This window comes from Taeniopygia guttata, chromosome Z, assembly GCF_048771995.1.
Source record: "Taeniopygia guttata chromosome Z, bTaeGut7.mat, whole genome shotgun sequence".
Taxonomy (NCBI): Eukaryota; Metazoa; Chordata; class Aves; order Passeriformes; family Estrildidae; genus Taeniopygia; species Taeniopygia guttata.
The window spans coordinates 72,121,934-72,146,231 of NC_133063.1; the positions used below are offsets into that span (position 1 = coordinate 72,121,934).

Genomic DNA, 24,298 nt, shown 5'->3' on the forward strand with positions numbered 1-24,298 from the left:
CTACATCCTGTCTTCTATTACTCTTTTTCAACATTAATGGACTAACACTAGAAATCTCATATGGATCTAAATAAATTGCCAGTATTGATCTGCATTGAAAAGTTCCTACATAATGTCACCTCAGTGACCACTGTATTCCCACAATAATAACCAGCTACATTTCCTGAGGAAACATTTTTATTCTTAGTGGCAGATAGAAGCTTTAAATACAATACTTTACAGACTGTGATACTCGACTGTGATGCATTTACAGAACACAGCTGGCTGCAAAACTTTTGAGCTGTACTCCAGTATTGAGATGCACAGCCACTACAGTCAACAAGTTTCTCCTTTACCACATCCAGTCTCAAAACTTCTATGTTAATAGCCTGGAAATGCCAAAGTTTTCTGGTAATCTTGCCAGTATTCTAACTTCAAACGACATTACACGTGCTTATTATCCACTTTTCCCTATAATATTGTAGCAATAAGAGAAGACTACTGAAAAATTAATCCTCCATGCTACTTAAATCTAATCATGGCAAGTATGCTTTATAACAGTTGCCAAGAGTTAGTAAGAGGGGATACATCTCATACTGGGTGAAGGACTAAGTGATCAGCAGTAAAGGAAAGGATGAAAGGAAATTAAAGACTCACAGTATAAAATCACTGCTGTTAATATTCCAGGGGTTCCAGTTGCTCAGCTGCAATTAAATAAAAAATACACACTGATGTAAAATGATTACTGCTATGCAAATGGATAGATAATTTGAGAATCAGAGCATTGAGACCTTTCAATTTATTTACAGGCATAATTACAGGCTGCAAAATGTCTCTGACTAAAGGAAGAGTACTTTTGGCTCATACCTAATAAATATTCTAAGACTGGTGGGCAGACTTAAAGTGCTCGAATATGCATGATAATCAAGAACATAGGATATCATCACAACAATCCTGAAGCACTTTCCCAAAAGAGTGAGCACAGCTCCAGGAAAGCTTTATCCATTACCAATAGCAATTAATTGAGTAATAAAATCTCACTTTCATAAACTCTGAGTTCTTCTCAAGTATCTTGGTTCAAGCCACTGCAGTGCAGCAACCTTCAATAGAGTCTGCTGAACTGGTGTAGTGAGTCCAGCCCTGTAGTCCCAAGTAATATCAATAAGATTTATAGTTACTACCCAGATACGGCCAAATTATTCACAGAAGTGTCCTCAGAAAGTTTCATTTTCTTCTCTCACATGACAATGAAATGTTTTTCATTTTCTTGTAAATATTTGTCACAATGTAAGTAACTTCTGACTCTTCCTTTCAGGGTGTATAAATGTGGAGACAACTGTGTGTTTAATGAATTCCTGCCAGTAAACCACGAATGTCTGATTTTCATACTGTGAGTGGTTATATCAAAGGCCACGAAAAATAAATGCTTAGAGTGTTGAAATAAGCTTTCTTAAATAATCATCATGATTACCGTGCCAGTTTGTTTTGCCTGACTCAAGGTACATCACCCTTAGAGCCAGAATTTAGATTGAAATACTAAATTATATGTGTACACTTAGTCTACAATATTTCAAAATTAAAAATAAGTCTATAATATTTCCTTTAAACAAAGACTATTATAAAATTTACACAACCCTTTAGTCAGCCTAAAATTAAGCAGAATTTATTTACTATGAACAGTCTTAAGAAGTCCTGTTTTTGTTCTAATTCTCTGCATAAGGTAAATTTTGGGGAATTCTGCTATTTGACTAACGTTTCTGATTTTAATGGCTTTCAGACTTAACCTCCTGTCCAGGTTTTGCATCATGGAAGTGATGCAAAGAGAAGCTGCTAGCAGCTTCTCTCTGTCTGACAAAAAAAAAAAAAAAAAAATTTAGTAATTAGGCTTTGAGAACTGGCAATCTGTTAAACCACTGAGAAAGGTGATACACCTCTGTGTATCCCCTGTAAAAAATGAAAAATTCTGGAAAACCTCTTTTTCTTTTCTGGTTGGCAAAGAGGTAACAAGGCCGGTCTGGGCCCTGTCTCTGCCGGTCCCCATCGGCTGCCATGGGCAGGACACTAAATGTGTCAGTGCTTCTGTCCTCCCTCGGAAAGGATATAGTGAGAACATACAGAGAAACAAGATAGAGAAACCGAGGTCAGTGAAGAAAGAGTCAAGTCCCAGATGAGAAGAATGAGGAGATGCCTTGATCTTGAGGCTGAAATCCTCCTGTAAAGCTATGGAGAAAGATGCAGTTGATACAGGAGACTCTCTTTTTCCCTATAACATGTTGAAAGTATGGGGAGATGACTTGTTCAAGTTGTATATATATCTAACAAAGGCCTCCATGCTAAAGTAAGCAAATAAAGTAACTGTGATCCAATAAGAAGTTTGACCTGAGAAAGAGAGAAGAATGATAAAGACGCTGTGCTTCCAAGGAGAGATGTTCCTAGAGATGAAGATGATTTCAGAGATAAATAAAGAGAATCTTTGTCCTTGAACAGCGCATCTTTAAAATAGTACTCCATAAGTTGACATGGCCCATAAATGCAGTTGTGAGAAAAGCTGTGAAAAATAGAGGGTTTCACGATTACAGATATTTCCAGGTGTCTGTTATTCTTAGAAATTAAAAGAACTATTTTCTTGTAGAGAGGTCTCCATAAATTTACTAGAAAGACTCCTCTCCCTAAGTGAACTGTAGGAAGACTATTCTAGAAGTGAAAAACTAACTGAATTGTTTCTGTAATTTGTAAGTGGGAAAGAAAAGGTTGTGGAGGGAGGAGAAGTTTTCTGAAATTTTTATTCTGATTCTTATAATTATTTTTTTTTAATACTGTTAATAAAGCTTTCTTTATATCCGTTTAAAGTTTTGAGACTGCTTTGCCATCCTTCTAATCCTATCTCACAACAAGAAATGAGTAAGTATATTCCAGTAGGTGCACTGGCATTTGGCCAGCACTAAACCCACCACACCTCCCCTTTTTAAATTGATTGAAAATGTCTTTTTTTCTGGTAACTAATCAGATTAAATCATAAAAAGAAAATTAAAAAGAGAAAGTCATCTGAATGCATTTTTTACACACCCACAAGAACTTTCCTACAGAAGATGTATGGTTCTGTTTAGCATACAAATTTTTTCCCAGAGTTCTGTTGCCAACTTTTTTTAATTATTGCTTGGCAGTGATAGATCCCAGCTGTTACATGCCTTTGCAACACATGCATTGAACTATTCAGCATATACAGACCTTTTTTTTTTTTTTTCAGGCAAATGGAAGATGAATTTACAAAATTTATTTAAAAGCGTTTTTTTAAAATAATTTTAACAAGGAGAATGAAATGAGTAACCCTGAAGAATCATTTTAATTACCCCATAAAAAAAAAATTAGTTAAAACCAAATTATGCTAAAACTTGAGGCTGTAAAGAAAACAGACTTCAAAAACTTTTGTTGTTGCTGGTTATACTGTATATATGATTTTCATAAAGTGTCTGTCATTCCTTAGTAATATTAATTCAGCATCTATCACTAATTCACTGTGCAAACTGCATTGAAAACAGTTCTAAGGACTAGTGAAAAGGTTTTTGATTTCTTTTTCATAAAACAAATTTCCAGAGTTTATTTTCTTACTGAAGACTCCCCAACTTCCACCAGCCCTAGGATTTTATCAACCTGCTCTAAATTCAAGACTTCTGCTTTGTTGTATATTGTGTTTGTAGACAAGCAGGCTGATACCTTAGATATCTGTGCTAAGGAGTTCCCCAACGATGTGTATTACACACAGCACTGTTGTTAAGGGGGTATTTATGGGCTTCTAAGTCAATAACTGAATCCAGGCTCCATATGCCAAATATAACCCTGCACCAGCTGGTTGAAAAGCTGTTTCTCTCCCTCTCAGGGAGAGCTCTGGGTAAAATATTCATTACTTGAAAGGAGGGCCTGGAATGTAATGCTTTTATAAATGGAGAGAAAATTAATTCCATACTTAAAGGATAAAAGAATCCCTGTAAATTTATGTTTTCCTTTTTCTGTACTAGCCCAACACAAATAGTCACTCTGTGGCTTTATGCCACTCATGTCACATGTTCAAAAAAAAAAACTTCCTTTTCCCTCCCAGTTTTTGAAATAAACACCTGTAATTCAGATATTTGCATCTAAGTACAAGAAGATAGTATTAGATTAGGGTGAATATCTAAAGATTCATATATATTTCAAACCTGCACACATTTCATTAAAAAGGGTTTAGTCTACTAGGCTACCAACAACCAGGAGGATAAAAGTAGGTATGTCTGTGTGTGTGTGTGTTTTCATATTTTGAATTATCAGTCACTCAAATAGCAAACAGCACCATGTATTGTTTCATGAAGAGGCAGTTCTCTTTTGAGTTAAAAATCAAATGCTAAGATGTTCTTATCTTCTAGTGAAAATGTGAAGTCACTGTAAGGTTTTGATTTATTATAATATTTACACTACATAGGAACTGAGGAGTGAGAAAAAGGCAAGGCAAACCAAGGTAAGCTAAGACAATATAATTCAAGCTAATCTTAACTGAAGTAAATAACTTTAAACACAAAAAAAAAAAAGTGTTTAAACTCCCCAGTTTTCTATGTGGGTATGTTTTCCTCATTTTTAATCCATTTTGTTAGTAATAAAAACAGACATACAAAAAACCCTCATGTAAATGCCACCCTTCCCGACCCACCCCCACCCCACCCTGCCCATTTAATTGGGGACAAAATAGTTTAAGTTCTGAAATCTGATTTTTTTCCATCTGTGTCTTACATATGTCTAACATCATAAAGGAGTTGCAGAATGTCCCCTTTATTCTGTTTTGAAGGCTATCAAATATATTTTTCACTATTTCATCTCGGCAAAGCGAAAATAATAGTAAATTTGAAGAGGTCTCATTTTTATTTACATTTTTATGTAATTTCTGAATTTTCTTAACCCTCAAATGCAAATAATTTTCTCCAGCTAGATTAAAAATTCCTATTCTGTTGCTTGAAGTCAACATCAAAATCTGCACGTAGTAAAAAAACCCAACAAAACAAAAAACCCACCTTCTGAATATTACATACCAAGATATTATCTCGGCATTTTTCCATCAATTAATGCTTTTCTTTCACTCTTTAAGGGCCTAATGATTTAATTCTAAGTTTTATTATTTCTAGACCTCATTTCACTTGGTTGCATGCAACATAGTTTTTGGTCAATGAGAAATTATATTTATTTCTATGTGGATTTTTGAGATAAATTCTTTGACATGTTTTAAATTATAAACTTCTTAATGGGCCAAATTTGAAATTTGCTGACTACAGAGCACGCTGTGGCAGAACTGATATTTCTAACTAAACACAAGTATCACATAATCGATTGCCTTTTACCTTGTGATGCAATGTTTTGGCTTCAATGAAAAAGGCAATGCTGTGGTCCATCTCTCTTCTCACATCCCAAACTATAGAGCTACGCTGCTTACAGGATGATAATTACAAGCTACGCTAATACCCAGCTGCCATGCACATGGGAATTAAAGCAGTTCTAGTTTCACCTGCAGCAGCCATTGTAGGTGGGGCAGATGAATGCAGAGCTGCTTCCTGCCAGCCAGTAGGATGTTGCTTCTTTGTCCAACTTGTGCTCTCTGGAAAATGTTCTTCTGTTTTCAGTTCAAGAGGGACAATGTGGCTAAGACTTGCTTTACACATTACATGGGTGCAATAGTCTGATTTTTTGACTAAAAGAAATACAATTTCAGTAAATGAAGCTTCATAGCTGTCAGGTCTGAGGCACTGGTGGTGAGAAGCTGTGGGCAGTAACTGGCATAGCTGTAATGGAAGAGGGTGTGTGCTGATGGCCTTTTTCCCCTGAAATAATAGGAGAGGAATTTCAAGTAATCAAAATGGTAGAATTTGTCCAGAAGAAAGATCTCAGGAAGAATACAAGACATCATTACAGAAATAAAATGTTCTTGCCTAAATGAAACTTTGTTCTAAATTCAAAATGAAAGAGAATGGGTAGAGGTGGAAAAAGAGAGGGATTGTCAAACCAACAAGAAAAAAAAGAATTAATAATGCATGCAAGAGGTTTAAGTACTGTACAGCGTTCTCAGGCTGAGTAAGATTGGAGTTAATGATCTTTGGCAATCACATTGTTTCTGATCTGGCATGGTGAATCTTATCTGGTTTAGACAGATAGTTAAGGGCGCTTCACACAGCCCTGTTGTCTTTATCATTTCAGCTAATTGCCCATTCTTTATTGTAGTCCCAACTTTTATCACAAGGACAAAGCTACTATCAGTGCGGAGAAATATATAAGTAAGAGAGTCTCAATCCACAATTAATTACGGTATGTCATGAAAGGAATTCCAATCTGCAATGAAATACTAGCATACTAGTTTAAAGTGATACAAAGGCAAGATTCAGTTAAACATTTTCAAGTCTACATTTTCATGGGGAATAAAATAATGTTTTAAACCGATTTCATATGATGCTTATAAAATATTAGACCAAATGATGATCTAATATATATCTTTATCTACTCTACAGTGCAGAAATAGAGAAAAAGATGAGAAATTCAATAATGAAACAACAAGAACGAATATGCTTTTCATAGAATCATGGAATGGACAAGGTTGGAAGAGGTAATTTAAGGTCTTCTGGTCTAACTACCCTGCTCAAACAGGATGCCCCAGAGCGCATTACTGAGGGTCGTTCAGTCAGATTTTTAGTGTCTCCAAAGAATGAGGCTCCACAACCTTTGCTGGCAACAAGTAAATTTCTGTTAAAGCTGTAAACCTATGGATCACCTCAATAACCAAACAAAATCAAATGGGTTTTTAGTACTGCTGATTGAAGGAATACATATTTCACAGAAAAAAAAATTGCTGAAATATGAAATTATAAATTTCATATTAAAATGTAAATGTACATTTACAAGAAAACTGATGGTTAGTGTAAATGAGATACTAAGGTGTTCTAAAACAACAATCCTGACAATTTTACATACTTTCCTGAAAAATTAAATGTAATTAAATGTAATTAAATATAAAAATGAAAATAAATTAAATATAATTTCCATTATAAAGAAAAATCTCGGGTAAAGAAATGAGCCTGCAAGTCTGCTTTCCCTGCTATATTTCTAGGGGGAAAACCTCAAACAACAAGAAAACAAACAAAACTCCACATTAAAATTAAAAAATTAAAGATAATAAAAAATAAAGACAGATAATGTTTGGGTTTTTTTTTTAAATGGGGTCAAAAATTAAAGGTCAACTATTCAGTCAAAAAGTGAGACATCACTCATTTTCTCATACCAGTAAGCAGCAGCGTACCCCCCCCGCATAAATGTTCAGTCCTGTTTAATATCTCCATTAAACACCTGGGAGCCTCCAGCCTGAAATGCAGCTCTGTAGTAATGGACTTTCTGAGCACAAAGAGAAACACTGGAGGTTTCCCTGAAGTTAAGAAAACACTTGTACATTGCGAGCATGAATGAGCCCTGGAACAGGTTGCCCCGAGCTGGTGGTGTCGACATCCTTGGAGATGCTGAAAAGCCATCTGAATATGGTCCTGATCAATTGGCTCTAGGTGGCCATGCTTGAGCATGGGGGCTTAGACCAGAGGACTTCCACAGGGCCCTCCCAAACTCAATATAACAACCTTCTATTTATAAAAATAAATAAAATAAACCCTTATAAATATATTTATAAATTTATTAATCACTTGATGAGATTTTTGCACAAGATAAATTTTAACTGAGTATTTAGATTTACAATATATGTGAAAATTGACAACATTTTGAAGAAATACCCACATTTGCATTCTGAAAGTTTGTTCTGAAAAATGTGTTTCGGTTGTCCTATCAAAAATATTATGTTACAGGCTAATGTGAAAAATTTAAGCACTTAAATCAAGAGTGGAATGCAGTCGTTATTCAGTCTTCCCTTTTTGAACAATTCAAACCGTTACTTTCAGTACTTTTGTAATATCACAAACACACAAAATTCACACAGAAGATTGGAGTAGAAGCCAACAATAAAAGCAGCATCCAAGCAAGTGGTCAAATGCATTACATCAGAAGACATAGATAGCAAATCATATGACTTTAACCTACAAAGATACAAGATATTGTGGTTGGTGCCCTAATAATGTTTTTTTTTTCCTCTATGTTTGCTTTCTTATGTTGAAGGGATACAAGTCTCTGTGACGGTTTAGCCACAGCTAGTCCCTTTCTAGGAGCACAGTCACTTCCCTCCATATGGATGGGGGAGACAGTCAGAAGGGCAAAAATTAAAAAACATGGGTGAGAAAAAGGATAATTTAACAAGTGGAGGAAAAAAAAAAACAAGAAAGAAAAAGTAAAGGAGAAGTGAGATAAAAGGAATAATTTCTTACTAAATGAGTGATTGGCAATACTCAGCTACTCCAGGAGTACCTACCTTGGACCCCTGTCCCCTTTCCAATATTATCAATTTTACTTCTGAAGCTAATCTCATGTGACAGAGAATATTCTTCTTGTGAATTCAGGTTCGTTGCAGCTGCATCCCTTCCCAGCCTCCTGCCCACCCCCAGCCTACTTGCTAGCCAAACAGAGTGCGAAACATGTTGTGAAAGCACTGTTCAGCAACAGCTGAGAACATGCATGTGTTATCAACACAGTTTTGGTCACAAAAACAAAACAAACATCATGAGATCAGCAGAAAGATGAAGTAAATTAATCTGTCCCAGCAAAACTGTGGCTGCTTTGCTGTCTAATACATTTCTTACAGCAACCAGTAAGAAGACACAACTAGTAAAAGAAGGAAAAGGGGGGAAGGAGGAAAGGGAAGTAGAAGAAAGAAAAAATTAATAAAGAGAAGAGGAAAAACTGAGGAGGAAAAGGGGGGAAAGGAGGAAATCCAAAAGTGGGAAAGAGAAAGGGAAAGGGAAACTTCTTCAATAATTCCAACAATTGCTTCAAATAAATGGATAAATAATTCTCTTTTAAAACTGGAACCAGAAAGAGTCTGAGAGCCATTTTCTTAAAAAGACCTTATATTGTGCTAGTTAATCTTTAAAAGACCATTTTACAGTTACTTTAATGTTGGGGTATTTTTCTTACTATTTAAATTTTGCTGTTGGTATTTCAGTAAATGTACTTGCGAGTTTCCTTTTAAGAATGAGCTGGGATGCGGCAAAACAATAAAACCTTCTACATCCTATTATATACAACGCATTGCATAGAATAAGATGAGACCAAACATTACAGTACAAGTTTATTACAAATATAAACTTGGATAAGGAAGCATCACAAACTAGATGGCACAGTTATCTCTATTTTTAAGAGGAAATTATTTAAAAATACATCTTCTGCAGATCAATTTGATTCTCTCTATTTTGAAGTTTTACTTGTTTTTTACAAGGTTTGAAACTGCTTTTTTAGTTTTTTATCTGCTGCACATTTTCTTCAGCACGTTACTAGTCACTTTTTCTCATCAAAGTTCTCATACCATTTTATTTTTTACTTTCGCAGCTTTTCTTTCATGTTCTGGGACTTCAAATCTGACATGACATTTTCTGTTAGGAAGAGATGATATTACGAGGCACCCTCTGGGTACTCTCCTGTTGAGGTTTGGAGAGCATTCACGATATGTCCTCAATAGCACTGGGGAGAAACATGCCCAGCTTTCCTGACTGTAGAAGTCTGACATCAGTATGTTCAGAAAAAGCAAAGGGTTATAGTCCTGCACAAGCTCCAGTGATCAACTGTAGAGCTGATCTCCTACTGGCACCTCGTATCTATCCTTTTTTTTTTTCACAACATGAAACATTTGTACATTTTCAACATTCCTACTCTCTTCATTTCCTAAATAAATAAACACACCTCCCTTTTTTATTCTTCTTTAGCAGCTTTGACACCATTTTTTTCAACTTAGGGTTACCTTGGTAGTCTCTGTTTAGCTTGCAAACCATGAAGTTCTTGTCCGTTTTCTTGTAATCACACCATTAGCTTGTTAGTATAACTAGATGGCTAAGATTAGCTGTCTACTGTGATATCAGGAGCATGTGTGTGATATCAGGAGCATCTGGCAGCTTCTCATGTTGCTGTCTAGCTAGAGTAGCCATATAGTCAGGGCAGACTCCTTTTTCTATTATTTAATAGCTCTGACAAAGTGTCTGATATTGTGTTCTGCTGTCTTTCAGAGCCTGAAGCAGCTACTGAACAATTATCTGCCATACTTTAACCCCAGCTGACAACTAAGTACCATGCAGATATTCACTCTCCATCCCTGCCCCCTCTGAATTTCAGTGTCAACTCACCTCTTTCTCACAGTTCAGCTTCTCACCAGAATTGACAGGGATAAAATGTCTGCAATGCCTCAGGCCATTCAGATATAATTCCTGAGAAAGTCAGTGAAAGTCTTTGTTTAATGATAATTCACATCATTTTTGCCAGGAGTGTAGTACATTGTAATTTATTTAGAGCAGGATTCTCTTGTCAAAGGGGTACTTCTTCCTAGAGAGGTGGATCATAACTCTGGCCATTTGTCTTTTCTTGTTTGGAAGAAGAGAACAAGGTAGAGAAGAATATGCAATCAAAAAAAAAAAAACTCAAATATATTTCTCAGGCTACTGAGACTAAGTTTGAGAATGACCCCACATCAGTGAAGTAACCTTTGTAGCTGTATTAAGTGCTTTCAAGGGAACACCAGGAAGGACAGTGAGAAATAATTTGTCTATAATGTTATTGTGTCTCTCCAGAATGGGTAGAATGGTGCATGGAGGAAGTGTTAATTCAGTGTATGGCTTCCTGATTTGCACTGCTTCAGTTGCTGTCACTGAAGCAGGGCCAATTCATGTCGGTTTGCAGCTACCTCTACAGAAATAATTTTGAGGTCTCTTTCAGGGAATAGCCAATTACAAAAATTTTTTGTATCTTTCAAATTTTTTTTGATAAACACTTGTTAAAAGTGATCTATTATGTTGTGAAAACTATATATCAAGATCAGAAAACAGATGCAAAAATCTTTTAACAATAATCACAAAATCACAGAATGGGTCTGGGTGGAAGCGGCTTGAGCTGGTCAGCTCATCCAACCTCCCTGCTCGAGCAGGGTTGTTGCAGAGCGCACTGCACAGGATTTCATCCAGATAGTTTTTTAATATCTCCAGTGAGGGACACTCCACAGGTGCTCCGGGAAATGTGTGCCAGTGCTTGGTCACTCCCACATTAAAGTAGTTCTTCTTCATGTTAAGTTCCACACAGGTGGAACTTCCTGTGTATCAGTTTCTGCCCATTGACTTTCATCCTATTACTTGGCACCAATGATGAGAGTGTGCCTCCCTCTTTTTGACACCCTCCTTTCACATACACTGTAATTGTAGTGTCCACAAAAAAATCATAAGAATCATGTTCAGCATTTTCTTCTAAGAGAACAAAAATCACCTTGGAGATTCTTGTGACTGGAAGAAAATTACTGTATTTAACTCTTCATATGAGAAAATAATAAAAGAAACAAAAAATTTCCAAATGGTATTTGAGGGTAGGGGCAGGGATATTCTTTTTTTCTGGGATTTTAGAAGAACAGAAGAAGGAGCCAACCATTAGAGAAATGCTTGTCTGTTATTTCTTTCAAGATATAATACTTTGTTATAACATTTTTTAAAACTTTGCTTAAGTTAAAAAAAAAAAAAATAGCCCTTAGAAATTCATCAATTCATTCTCAATAATGACAGAAGAAAAGATTAGAGAGGTTTTGGAACACATAAGAGTTACCCACTAATGTCTTATATTAGAATATATCAGGGTGATGAAACACAAGAAGTAATCAGCCTATATCCTCCGTAGCATCATGGGTAGTCAGGAGTCAGACAGTGCTGACATAATTATTCTTGGATTGCCATTTCACATGGAGCTTTGTCACAACTGATAGAATGGTATTTATGCGGCAGTTTCTGGTAGTGCCACTGTCGCTCATCTGAGTGACAAAATCTGATGGTGCTCTCAGAGGGACAGAGAGCATCAATATCATCCTGACAGGATTTCTACACTTCTGTCAATGGTAATTTGGATTCCCTATGTCCTCAAACTGTGACGAGAACGACATCTGCTATATCTTGGTGACAATTTACTATAATTCTCTGATGACAAACATTAGTTTTGACTAGTTTGGCTGTGGTTTAGGTTTTAAAGAGCTGGAACAACTGGTTTTTTAGGATTAACCAATGTGTCAACACCCTAGTGTAATTAATACTTAACCAAATTTCACTTCAAGATTTTTCAAGTAAATAACCAAAAATTAGCCCCATACTACCCAGTGGCCATCTGCTTTACCATGTGAGTTCTCCTTATAGCTTGCTTAGAAGGTAGACATTTCCTGCTTTTGCAGCAGTGTAAAGTTTTGAGAGTCTCCTTCTGTGACTTGAGATTGTCCTTTCAGGAAAACAAATTCAATAGTCTTCATCAAACTAAACCAGTCTAAACTAAGGTAACACATTATGTGGTATCTAGGATGGGTAAGTAATCAAGAAAATTTTAACATGACTGAAATTCTCCTTTCTTCCCCCACTTCCCCCAAGAACATATCACTTTATTAAATATATAATCTCAGAAAACATGCTGGTTTCTTTATCAGCCCAGCAAGAAGATGTACATACTAGCCAAGTACAGACAGACCAAGTTTCTCCAGTTTAGCTATTATTGCAAGTAAAGAATAGAATTGTTGTTTCTTTACAGCTTATCAGCTAGGTTACCCTTGATTTCCACTTCCTGGAAGTGCTGACTCAGGATCACTGTAGTGAACTATGGTGCAAATCTCACAGCCGTTTTCTGAAAGGCTGACATAATATTGCATATATATTTTTTATGCTTACTAATAGAATACATTAGGACTATTTCAGTAGACTTGATTTGTAGCAGAGCTTAACAAATGCTGGGACCTTTGCTATCTATTCACAGTCATAGAGGAATTATGTGTACTGGGAGGTAACTGCATGTCTTAATAAATAACCTTATAAAACTTAAAAGTCAGCATTTACTCTAGTGGCTAAAATAAAATCTTGCTAGTATAGTGCTGCAGTATTGTAAGGTTAACTGCCTTCTTTCCAATGTGGAGCTAAAATTAGACTGTTAGTTTTATACTGCCAGAAGAGCTGGGCAATCTGTGAATAACTTTAAGGCATTTTTATACAGTCTACTGGCTGCAGTAGGTACTGGAGTCAGAGTTTATTCAAGAACTGCCATATTTTTCTGAAGCATTCCATTTCATGGGTGGCAGATCACATTGCAATACGTTGCTTAAGACACTTCACCATCTTGCACTGTGATATGTCAGCATATGGTAGAAAGCTGCATTTCATCACATGAATTGTTATAATGTTTCCTAAAACATAGCATGAAGGAAAGCTTTGTGACAGCTCACTTACCCATTAAGTGCTAGTATCAGATTTGTAATCAAACACAAAGACAAGAGCAGACAGTAGCATGGTTCATCAAGTAGTATAATTATTTCTGAATACCAGGAACACCTCTGGAATCAGTGAAGTATTTCCCTCTTTCTTTCCTTGACTTTCAGTTATGGGTATGGGTATCAAAACTGACAGCTGATGGAACAAATATTTCTGTTTATGTTGTTTATAGTATTAGTATAATTAGTGGCATCAGTCATAATAAACAGGCACAGCATGCAGCAGTGACACTCCTGCCATTAAGCAACACTAATGCAGAAGCAAAAAGTGCTGTGAAGAACACTTTATCCAAAGCTGGCTGAAAGCAGTTTCTTAAATCTGTGTATGTATGCAAGATTCTGTAGCAGACTGCTTTACTATATGTAAGTGTCAAATGTTCTGAACAACTCCCCCATGATTCAACTATATTTTATGACAGTTGCATTTCCTGACAACCATGTTATTTATACTTATTAACATCTATGTACATATACATGTAACAAAAATGTACATTAGATATATATATAGAGAGAGAGATATATGTCTATAATATAGCATACTATAAATAACATATGCCTTTTTGGGTTGTTTTGGTAATGATTTGTAGTTGTCAGTGCTGGATGAAGACTAGATATTTCTGTTCTTCCTCAGGTCTTTGAGTAATTATCCCAGAGTTGATCCAGTTTAAGTCAATCCAATTACCTGGGAGATAAAGAGGCTACAAACATCTATACGTATAGCAACACAATGCAGCCACACATGAGTATTGTATTAATACTATTTTTTAAGCCTGAGTAGACACAATACAAGAAGGTAGAAAGAAAAAAAACAAAGAGAAAAATCAAAAAATAGTACTCTCCTCATTTTATAAACCTGTGCCTGCACTCACAAACTATATAGGTGTCAAAGAGAGGATTTCATTTCAGGTTTTCTGAACTTTGCATGCAAGCATACCCTTTCTTGTAATGGGCAAGAAAACTGCATGTCTTTATGCAACTAGTTTACATGCAATATGAGATGATACAAATGAATGTCACATGAGTTAATAATTCCTTACTGATCTATGTTAAATGTCTTGATGAAGAGTTACATGCAGTCAGATATACAGAAAACCAAAGTATAATTAATAGCTATATTTTTGGGTATTTTTCTGCTCAGGCTTAGGTCAGGATTTGCCTAAACTTTGGAATTCTTCTCAGAAAAGAAATTACTTTAAATTATCTGGTAGAGGAGTTTGTGATGTGGTAGGGATTTTCAGTGTTGCTTCTGAGTTGTACCTCTTCTTCTGTATGCCACTAAAGTGTTAAGCTAGTGCTTTCTGTCAGCTCTAAAGCCATTTAGAAAGAAACTGTTTTACAAATAATATTCTGTCACCTAACAGCATTTAAAATGATTCTAAGAGGAATTCATACATGATTAAACTATGGAAAATTAGCCTTCCCTGCCAAAGCTTTGCAGTGCTTAGTTTTGCCACCTTTTGACATGAAGTGTGAAAATAGAGAACATTAAATGCTTAGTTAAAAATGGATGTTGTCAGTGTATAAGTTATTGACAACATCCCATGAGTTAATGACTGCTCATGCACCTGTTGCTCTTTTTGGCAGCTATCAGCAAAATACTAAAACAACTTTGAATGAAAACATGCATTGTGTGTTCTTTTAAAAAATGTTACCACTATCAAGCAATTCAATAAATCTAATCTGCAAGGAAATGTAGATTTTGATTGGACTGGAGAGTAGAAGGTTTGGTGATATTAAGTTTTAAGAAAAAATATGTAACTGCTTTCCCTTTTGTCCATGCATTCTTATGTCTTCAGTCCTGGGATTAAAAAAAAAAAAAAAAAAAAAAAAAAAAAAAAAAAAGAAATGCATCATGTCAGTTTGCTCAAGAGGATCAGTGAGCCAGGGAAAAAAAAGTAAAAATCCCTCATACCATACCTCAAAGTTGTTTCCATTTGGATCCTAGAAGCTGGTCAGCTGCAAATGACTGTATAAAAGGTGGGAAGTAAGTTAAACACGCTGGCAAGACTCTCTAGAGGCAGAAGTAACTCCACCTTTGGGCTCAGGACAAGAAATAATGAAACATGCCACTAGAGAATTAAAAGTCAATCTATGCCAATTTTATTTTTCTACAGAATTATTTGTTTCTTATTCAGTGTCTATAAATGAAGAATAAGAAACAAAGCAATTCACAGGTATGACATTGTCCCTATTTTGATGAAATTTTAAGGCTTTTCTCATTGTGCTGTAGAGTAACACATATATCATTAGAGCATGTTTTTCATAAGGCAAATGACATGCTATAAAGCATGCCACAAGAAAAAGTCTTTGTGTAAATATTCGAAGATATTCTTCTACTGGTATCACACAATCCCCAGGTGAGATCCTATCTGCATCACAGAGTAATCACTATGAGGTAAAAGAAGCAACATGTGTGAATGGTAGCACTCCAAAATGGTCTACCATATGATGTGGTATGAGCACTTCAGTAAAAGAGAAGACAAAATGGCAAATGAACTTATTTCCTGAAAAGAAGGACACCCCTTAGTCTAAGTTATTGTTTGGGATTTTTGTAGTATCAGCTACCATTTATTTAAAAAAAAAAACCAACTGCGCCTATGAAGATGCTTTAGATTACGGTGTTCCTTATTTTGCTACAGAATGGACTTCCAGGGAAGCAAGAAAATATAAGGATGGAACTCCATGCTAGATCCCAGATATTATCTATAGAATGAATGAGATTGATTCACTGCAGTCATAGGATTGCAATATTGGAAGGTAAAGTGGTTTTCAGTTGCTTTACTTCCAATGATGAAAAGAAGGCTTGCATATTTACCCATTGTTCCAATAAGACATTAAAATATAGGGATTCAAAATTTCCACTGGGAAAGCAAAAACCACCCCTATCATGCATATAAAATATGACCTTTACTCCTAAAGAACACTTTCTCATTTTTCCTAGCACATATCCATCATCAGAGATTAAAGAACCAGTCCTGGTAATTATTGGTAATTATAGCTGCTCTTTTTTTTTTTTTTTTTTTGATTTTGTTTTTTTGTTTTGTTTTTTGCTTTGGTTTTTTTATTCAAACACCAAAAGAAGATGCTTCTTTTTCCCTAAACTCCTCACACAATTGCACATAAACTGTTTCCTTCTCAATTTCATCCTCAGGTTCTATAGTGTGGTAAACACCTGCAGTATTTTTCCCTTAGTCTTGAATAATAAGGAGGAGAAATAGACCTAGTGTTCCTTAGAAATATCTGTAAATAACTTTCTGTTGCCATTTAGGTCAATCAGATCACTGCTACTATTTTCTATGCAAGGAAATTTGTGTTTGATTAGAAATGCAAGTACTGTACCAAAGACAAAAGTTAAAAATTACAGAGCATAATGAATGCAAGGGCTATATTTCAGATTCCATTAGTTTGGATAAAATAGTTATAGGAAAATTAAAAATAAATATTAACACAGAAATCTCAAATAAAATCCCAAGTTAAACAAACAAAACCAGAAAGTTTGGACAGAATGTTCTTTATTTGGGACAGAACTGTTCGGTCTAGGTATGATTTCTTATGTGAGAATCCAGCATAAAAGTGTTTCAAAAGGCATGTTCCATCATTCTACATTGGTGTACAAGGACATTTGAAATGTCTTCAGATAGCTAAGATGCTGAAAACAGATTATGTTAGAACAGCACTCTACTCTGACTTTTAGAGACTTGTGAAGAACTGTTTGCACTCCTTTAAGCCATATGAATAATGGTAAGTTCCATTTTCAAAAGGGTCTTTAAGTCTCTCATACTCTAAATCTTCTTGAAGTTTCTAATATACCTTTTTTTGTAAATTCATTGTGGTATATAAACCATGAAGCTTGTACTTTCTCTTTCTTCTTTTTCTCAATATATGTTGTGTGTAGTCATTAAAGATGTTGTAATGCCTAATGTTTAATACTTCTTTAAATACTTATTTAAAATACTTCTAGCACAAAATAGACAACCTCTTAAGAAGAAAATATAATTTAATAAAGAACTGTTAATAATTGTTAAGTTTTTCGATAAGGCCATTTCCAGGGGATCAGAAATATTTTACTTTGGAAGAGTCACATGGAATTGAAATGTGATTAAAGTGTCCATAGTCAGTCAAAGAAACAACTGAGAAAAGTAGGGAAGAAGAGACACAGAGACTCAGCTTGTGGTGAGTAAGGCTAAACTGAGAAATAAATTCTCTAACAGTAACACATTTTGAAAGGAAGGTGTCTGAGCAACATTTTAAATTGTTAAATCAAGGTAGTCTCTTGATTTAAAGAGTATTCTGACATATGAAGACTATTCTTCTTCAAGTGAGAGCAAAAGGGGGTGAACTTTTCCGTAACTTCTCATTGTCTTTTAATATCTGAGTGTTTATATATTATGACTGTATTTCCTTAAACTGCCCTGGAAACAAAAGGTAGTGTATGGGTAAAGAGTGTTGCATAGTTGCAGTATGAGGGCTACACTACAACACGACAGGCAATTCTCTTCCTTCTCCCACCAGGTTTGCACAAGAAGGTAAATAAAGTTAAAAGTTCATTGCTAGGACAGTATGGATCATCAAGAGAATCCGTGAATGGACTAAATAAAATCTCAAGTTATTTTACCTTTTCCTATGCGATAGCCTAAAGATGAACAAAAGTCTGTTTAATCTTTCTTTTAGCAATAAGCATACTTAGTGGAAATTTTACTACTTTGGGATTGATGTATTCTGACAGAGAGAATTATAAGACAATGGAAGCAAATGCATAAAACTTATGCATAAATGCATAAGTGAAATTACTGAGTTAACTCACATTAGATAATTCAGTTATCAAGTAAATAAAATTTATATTCAAAATAATAAGGTTAAGACCCTCCATATTTCTGAATCGACTTCATTCTTGCTAAAACTAAGCTAAAGTCATAGTGTTAGCTCTCCCAGTGCAATAAAAGACTCATCTTGACTTTTCTTACTTGTCCCATCACTCACTAGCATAGATTTGAATGGCAGTTCCATATTGTCATAATTTTAAGTGACAGTTCCTATAAAGGAATAAACCTGTATTTTATTACTGCTAAAGGAAAAAAATTGCAAACCAGACTTAAGAGTAACATTCTAGAGTGTTGCTTCCAAAATCCTGATTGACTTGCTCACCACAGCAAGCATGTAATTACCCTACTAAATAACATAAAGACATACACCACAATTTTAAAAATAACACCAATATTGGGAAACTTCAGTCTACATAATAATAGCACTTTCTGTATAAATCCTGTAATTTCAAGCTAACTATTTCTAATGCTTTTATCAAGTTCTATTCTTCTTTTGTTTTTACCTGATACACCTGGACTTGTAGGTAAAGATTTAAAAAATAAAATAAAAAAAAGGAAGTGTACAAGTATTCAAAAATTTACCCTATCTATGCAAAAAACATTCTTGTAGAAAAACATCATCTCGAATTTCATTAACTTCTATTTCTGTTAAACATTGTCAACATTTTACCAGAGTTCAGGTCTTTGGAATTCAGGAAATTGCTGCAAAAACCCCCCACAGTAATAATAAAAATACACTGCTGGAAATATGTTAGTCCATTTTTTTTAATGTGTGATATTTTCTATTAGAAATTGTGGTAAACTCAGTGGCGCTGTTGATATAACAAAATGCAGTCAGTTATGCATACAATGACTTGCAATTCGGAACTACATACCTTGAGATTTTGACAATATTTCTGTAACATGTCCAACATGTTGGAAGCTGCACCATGTGTTCATTTTTTAATTTCAGAGATCTATCATTTGAAAATTACCTAAACTGTGAGCACCTTCCTAACAATGACTGTATCATAATTTCTGAGTCAGAGACTTCAAGAAACTTTTAAAGATCTCTTCAGATTTTTATGACTTCCAGAAGGTCTCCTGAAGGAATAACATGTATCTTCATAAAAATGAATCATTTTTCTGGTCCAGCACAGATTCCATTCTAATATATATAGATTAGAGACTCATGTTTGTATAGTGAAAATTTAAACTGAACTTCTAATCTCCTTACTGTATAGTTCATCTTTTTTTCAGGAATGGCTAATTTATTTAACTACTAAAACACAGATATGGATAGGTATAATTTAAATCCCACCCAGCCATTTTCTATTTTTAGCCAGGACTCCCACTGATACCTGAATACCAAGGATTTTTTTAACCATCTGATTTTTTGAATATCTGCTTTTCCAGGTTAAAAATCAAAGGAAGCCAAAGCAAAATATATATTTTTAAATCTGTTAATTTCTGGAAAATTACAGAATTCAAATGTAGTGTGATTCTGTCCTACAAGTGGCGGGATCAAAAAACTGCAATATTCACAGAAGTGCTCTAAAACCATTATGTCTAGAAGAGGCCAGAGAATCAGAATGTTTATATTAATACTATTTGTTTAAATATCCCTGCCCTACGTATCTGTTCTGCACCAAAAATGCTAAGAATTGATGAAGCTCCTGACAGAATAAAAATGCCCAGAAATTGAGGAAAAAAACTGTTACAGCTCTGAGTTATCCCCTGCAACTGAATCTGCAGTTTGGTGTTTAGGCACAATATTGTAAAACAACATTAGCAGCTGTTGGAAAACAGGGGCTAAGGCAATAAACAGCATTTACAAGTATTATGTGCTCGATAAAATTTCCCAGTATAGAATAGTATTTCAGTCCTCTTGGGCCTATTTCATGCAATTTGAGTTGATTACATAGCCTTTATGGGTCTCATAGAGGCTATCAAAGAAATGTTTGAAACCCAAATTTTTGTACCAAACAGCAAAGGCAGGTTTATAGTATTTTCATTATAGCATATTTTACTTATTAATCAAGTACTTTTTCAGGTTTATCTAACAGTTATGAGAAAAACTAAAGCATGTTTTTGTATTGATAATTTTAATGGAATGGATACTTTATTTATGATATATAGTATTTTCATTATAGCATATTTTACTTATTAATCAAGTACTTTTTCAGGTTTATCTAACAGTTATGAGAAAAACTAAAGCATGTTTTTGTATTGATAATTTTAATGGAATGGATACTTTATTTATGATAGAAAAATATTCCCGTAAAAGAAACTAGGTTTTTCTCAACAAATACATAGATGAATACTTTTCAGATAATATTTATTTCAGTTTTCAAAGCAAAGACCTAGTGAATATGTTTTAAAGTAGATGCTTTCAAACCATTGTGGTTAAACAACTTTTCTCTAATCAACCATGCAAACCATTACATTCAACCACTTACAAATACTTTTATAAGGCATTTCTACTGCCTATGTATTTGAAAAGCTATCACAATAATGTATAATGATATTACAGTTTCCAGGTAAATGCATTACTGAGAAAAAGGTAACTATTCTGAAAGAAAAGAATGTTTCTATCCGTGCATCTGGACTAATATAAACATTGGAGTGAGTATTTTTTTCAGTTTAATTTTTACTGATTTTAAATTGAGCTTTGTTACTGATTCTCAATAAATTTAGACTCTCTGGATGACTTGACAGGTGTTTCAGGTCAAGTCTCTTTTGTAAGTCAAATTTCCGGTTGACAAACACAATGACTTTGAGAAGATCTACATGGCTGAACAGTTTGCAGGTTTGCCATCCACCCTCATGTAGTCAGATTTAAGTTGGGAGATCATCTGGAAATTGTAAAGGAAGGCTTTTTGCGTTCAGAAAATAATTCTGAATGCTAAAGGAGAAAAATATTGTCTTGGCTTAATGTTTCTAAACATAATACTTAGTAACAAATTCAGCAGACTTGTGCTTTAGGCAAATATTTCAATAGTCCTTTTGAACTCCTTTATGGTCTTAAAAGTGAAGTATATTAAACCTAATGGAATATATAAATACTTATGGTTATTGTAGTTGCCTGATATTAATAATTTATATCTTAAGATACAAATCATGAATGAAACTGTTACTTATTTATTAACGTTAGCGTACTAATGAGAGGCTAACGACAATGTCCAAAACATGACAGAATGTCTCTTAATAATCAGCAAAAATATAGAAATCACACTGCTAGCTATTTCTGCTTCAGAGATTAAAATTTTGTTTCATTACAATGTAAGCAGCAAATTGAGATGCCCTTTCTTAATTCTTAACACCTACATTTTTCCCTATTGATGACTGCCAGAAGATAAAACCAAGCTTCAGTTTAGAGAACTGCAGATTGCTTTTTTCCTCCTTTCCAGTTCTAATACAGTCATAATTTATATTGATGCAGACTTCATTTTTTCCAGTAATTATGACCTGAGTTAACATTTTGCAAGAGCGTCTGCCAAAATCTGTTGACTTTGATGCTGATTGGTGTAAAATGTGGAATTTACAAACCATTGAGAAATCATTCGGTGCCATGCCCTGCAATTAAGAAGAAGTCAAGCAATAATAAAATCCAATTAACTATATGCCTACATTTAAAATTTTCATGCTATAGTCAGAAAAAAGAATATAAAGTCAAGGGCAATAGTTTAGCAGGGCTGCGCTTAGGAACATTTAGGGGAATAAGAAAGCCTAAGCATAAGACTGCCTTCTTTCTCTATCTGCATATAATTTCTTATCTTCCTTAGCCATTTTAATTAAGATGTTAATAAATGTGCTCATGGATTTAATACTCAGTGACAATTATGGGTCATAAACAGAAATAAAATCCAATGCAATGGATGTATAACTTGTAAAAAAAACCCCAACTTTGTTGCCTAGTCAACTAGACTAGATTTTTTTTTTTTAGTGTTTTTTTTTTTCCTCCCTGAAGGGAAAGATTGCTGCTTAGAAAAAGATTTAAACTTTAGCCCCCACATATTAAGCAGAATTAATGATCTATTTGCTTAGACACCATATATTACTTCTAGTTTATCCATCCACTGGGTAAACGATAGGCACTACTTGGTCACAATGATAGATTTGAATGCAGGCTGGGACATCAATCAGTGCTGGCAACTGATTAGTTGTTTGTGTCTTTGACAAGCTCTTCCATCTCACTGAATGAAAGCTTGCTGATTGCTCTCACTTCTCTCCACATTCATTGCCCTCCACTGCCACTATATTATATGGTTAATGCTGATGGTGGAAATACTCCTTGACAGCTAACACTGAATATCTTCCATTCCCTTATCATTATATATACGCTATTCCGTGTTCCTTTGAGGACTGGAATTTCTAAGTGAGGTCATCCATGCTATTAGATATACAGAGGCTGGCACAGTAAGGCTGGGACCTGCTGATGAGAGAGATTTTGTGTATGACAAAAGAAAAAAAAAAGACATTGCATAATAGCATTATATGTGTCTGACTGTTCACAATTTAAGATCTTGTTATTGAATACAAGCAAATTATTGGTAAGAAGGGAAAATTATCAAGAATGGAAACAACTGGAAGGCTTTGTAGCAGCGTTGCTGCATGTGAGGTTAAAGACACAACGGGAAATTCAGTCTCCTTCTGTGACCAATGGTAAAAAGCTGGAATCTTGCCTGAGACTTTCAAAGCTGTTCAAGAAACCTAGTTGATCCCTACCAACTAACAGTATTAAAAAAGTTTCAATCTTTGACAGTAATAGACTAGACTTATATGATAATTTCAGCATCACTGCATTATGATTATATTTTCTTTTCTGCAACAGATGGAGAGAATACATTAGCTGAAGTATTTGAGGAAGTACAGAAGATATGAATGTTGACTTTCATGACATCGAACATTGTCTGGCATATGTTTGACATGTGTGATTAAGCATCAGGAGGACTGGAACAGCAATAAAGAAGATCAGTGAAGTTTTAATCAGATCTAAAGTGCATACTGAGGACAGGACAAGATCAACGTGCTTCAAAGAGACTTTTGGGTTTTCTAATAAGAGATAAAAAGTGACTATTTACACTTGCCTTAGACAATAACAAATTTTTGATGAAAGATAGGTGGGATTTTTAGTTGTCGTCAGGGGTTTTTATTTTGTTGTTTTGTTTTGGTGTTTGCTTACTATTATTACTATTACTATTACTATTATTGTTATTGTTATTGTTATTGTTATTGTTATTGTTATTGTTATTGTTATTGTTATTGTTATTGTTATTGTTGTTATTATTATATTTTCCTAAGATAATGTTTCTAAATATGAATCAGATACAAAAAATTAAATACTGTTTTACATATGAAAACCTAGGTGATAAATATGGATATATAATGGAAAAATACAGGTGTTATTGTATCTAGTAGGGTATCTATGAAATGCCAATTGTGAAAAAAAAGAAATAAAGTTTACAGTATCTCAGCTGCACATGTCAATTCTCTGGAAGCAAATAATATTTCATTTATCAAAGGGGAAGACTGAAGGGGGCAATGAAGAGTTGATCACTCCATACACTCTATACATTTCATGCAAATAAATGCATGAAATTTCAGTATTACTAAGTAATAACTTAATGTAAGATTACTATCAGATCGGTATTCTTGATTTCATTAGGAAATAGATACACATGGAAAACATAGCTGTGATTAATGGTCTTTCTTATTCCAGGCTCAGGTTGAAAACCAATCCTAAGCCTCTGGTCACTTTTGCAGTGAGTGACCCCACCTCCTGCTTTGACTTTCCTCACATATAATCTGGTTGCCCTACCAGGTATGATAGAAAGATGGTCTCTGCCAAGGGAAAACTATTTGGTAGTGATTTCTGATTTGCCATGGTTCTTTTTGATATATTAGATCATTGAAAGCTATATAGTCCCTTCAGAGTAGATTTTCTAGTTAGCAGATGGATTCATACAGACATTCAGTGTGATGAGATTGTTGGACAGTCATTTTCTCTGGTTCATGCACGCTGTGACAGAAGGTCAGGAAAATAAACAGTATGATGTAAAAGCTTTGGAATATCAGACACAATTTGGTAGAGAAA

General features: G+C 34.6%; 1 long non-coding RNA gene across 1 annotated transcript in view; it reads left to right on the forward strand.

Moving 5' to 3' along the window:
* Nucleotides 1-23,676, forward strand: part of LOC116806804 (uncharacterized) — a 67,009-nt gene extending 43,333 nt beyond the window's left edge. The window contains exon 3 of the long non-coding RNA XR_004365877.3: nucleotides 23,036-23,676. This is a non-coding gene — a long non-coding RNA (uncharacterized lncRNA). The remainder of the gene's footprint in view (nucleotides 1-23,035) is intronic.
* Nucleotides 23,677-24,298: the final 622 nt, after the last annotated feature.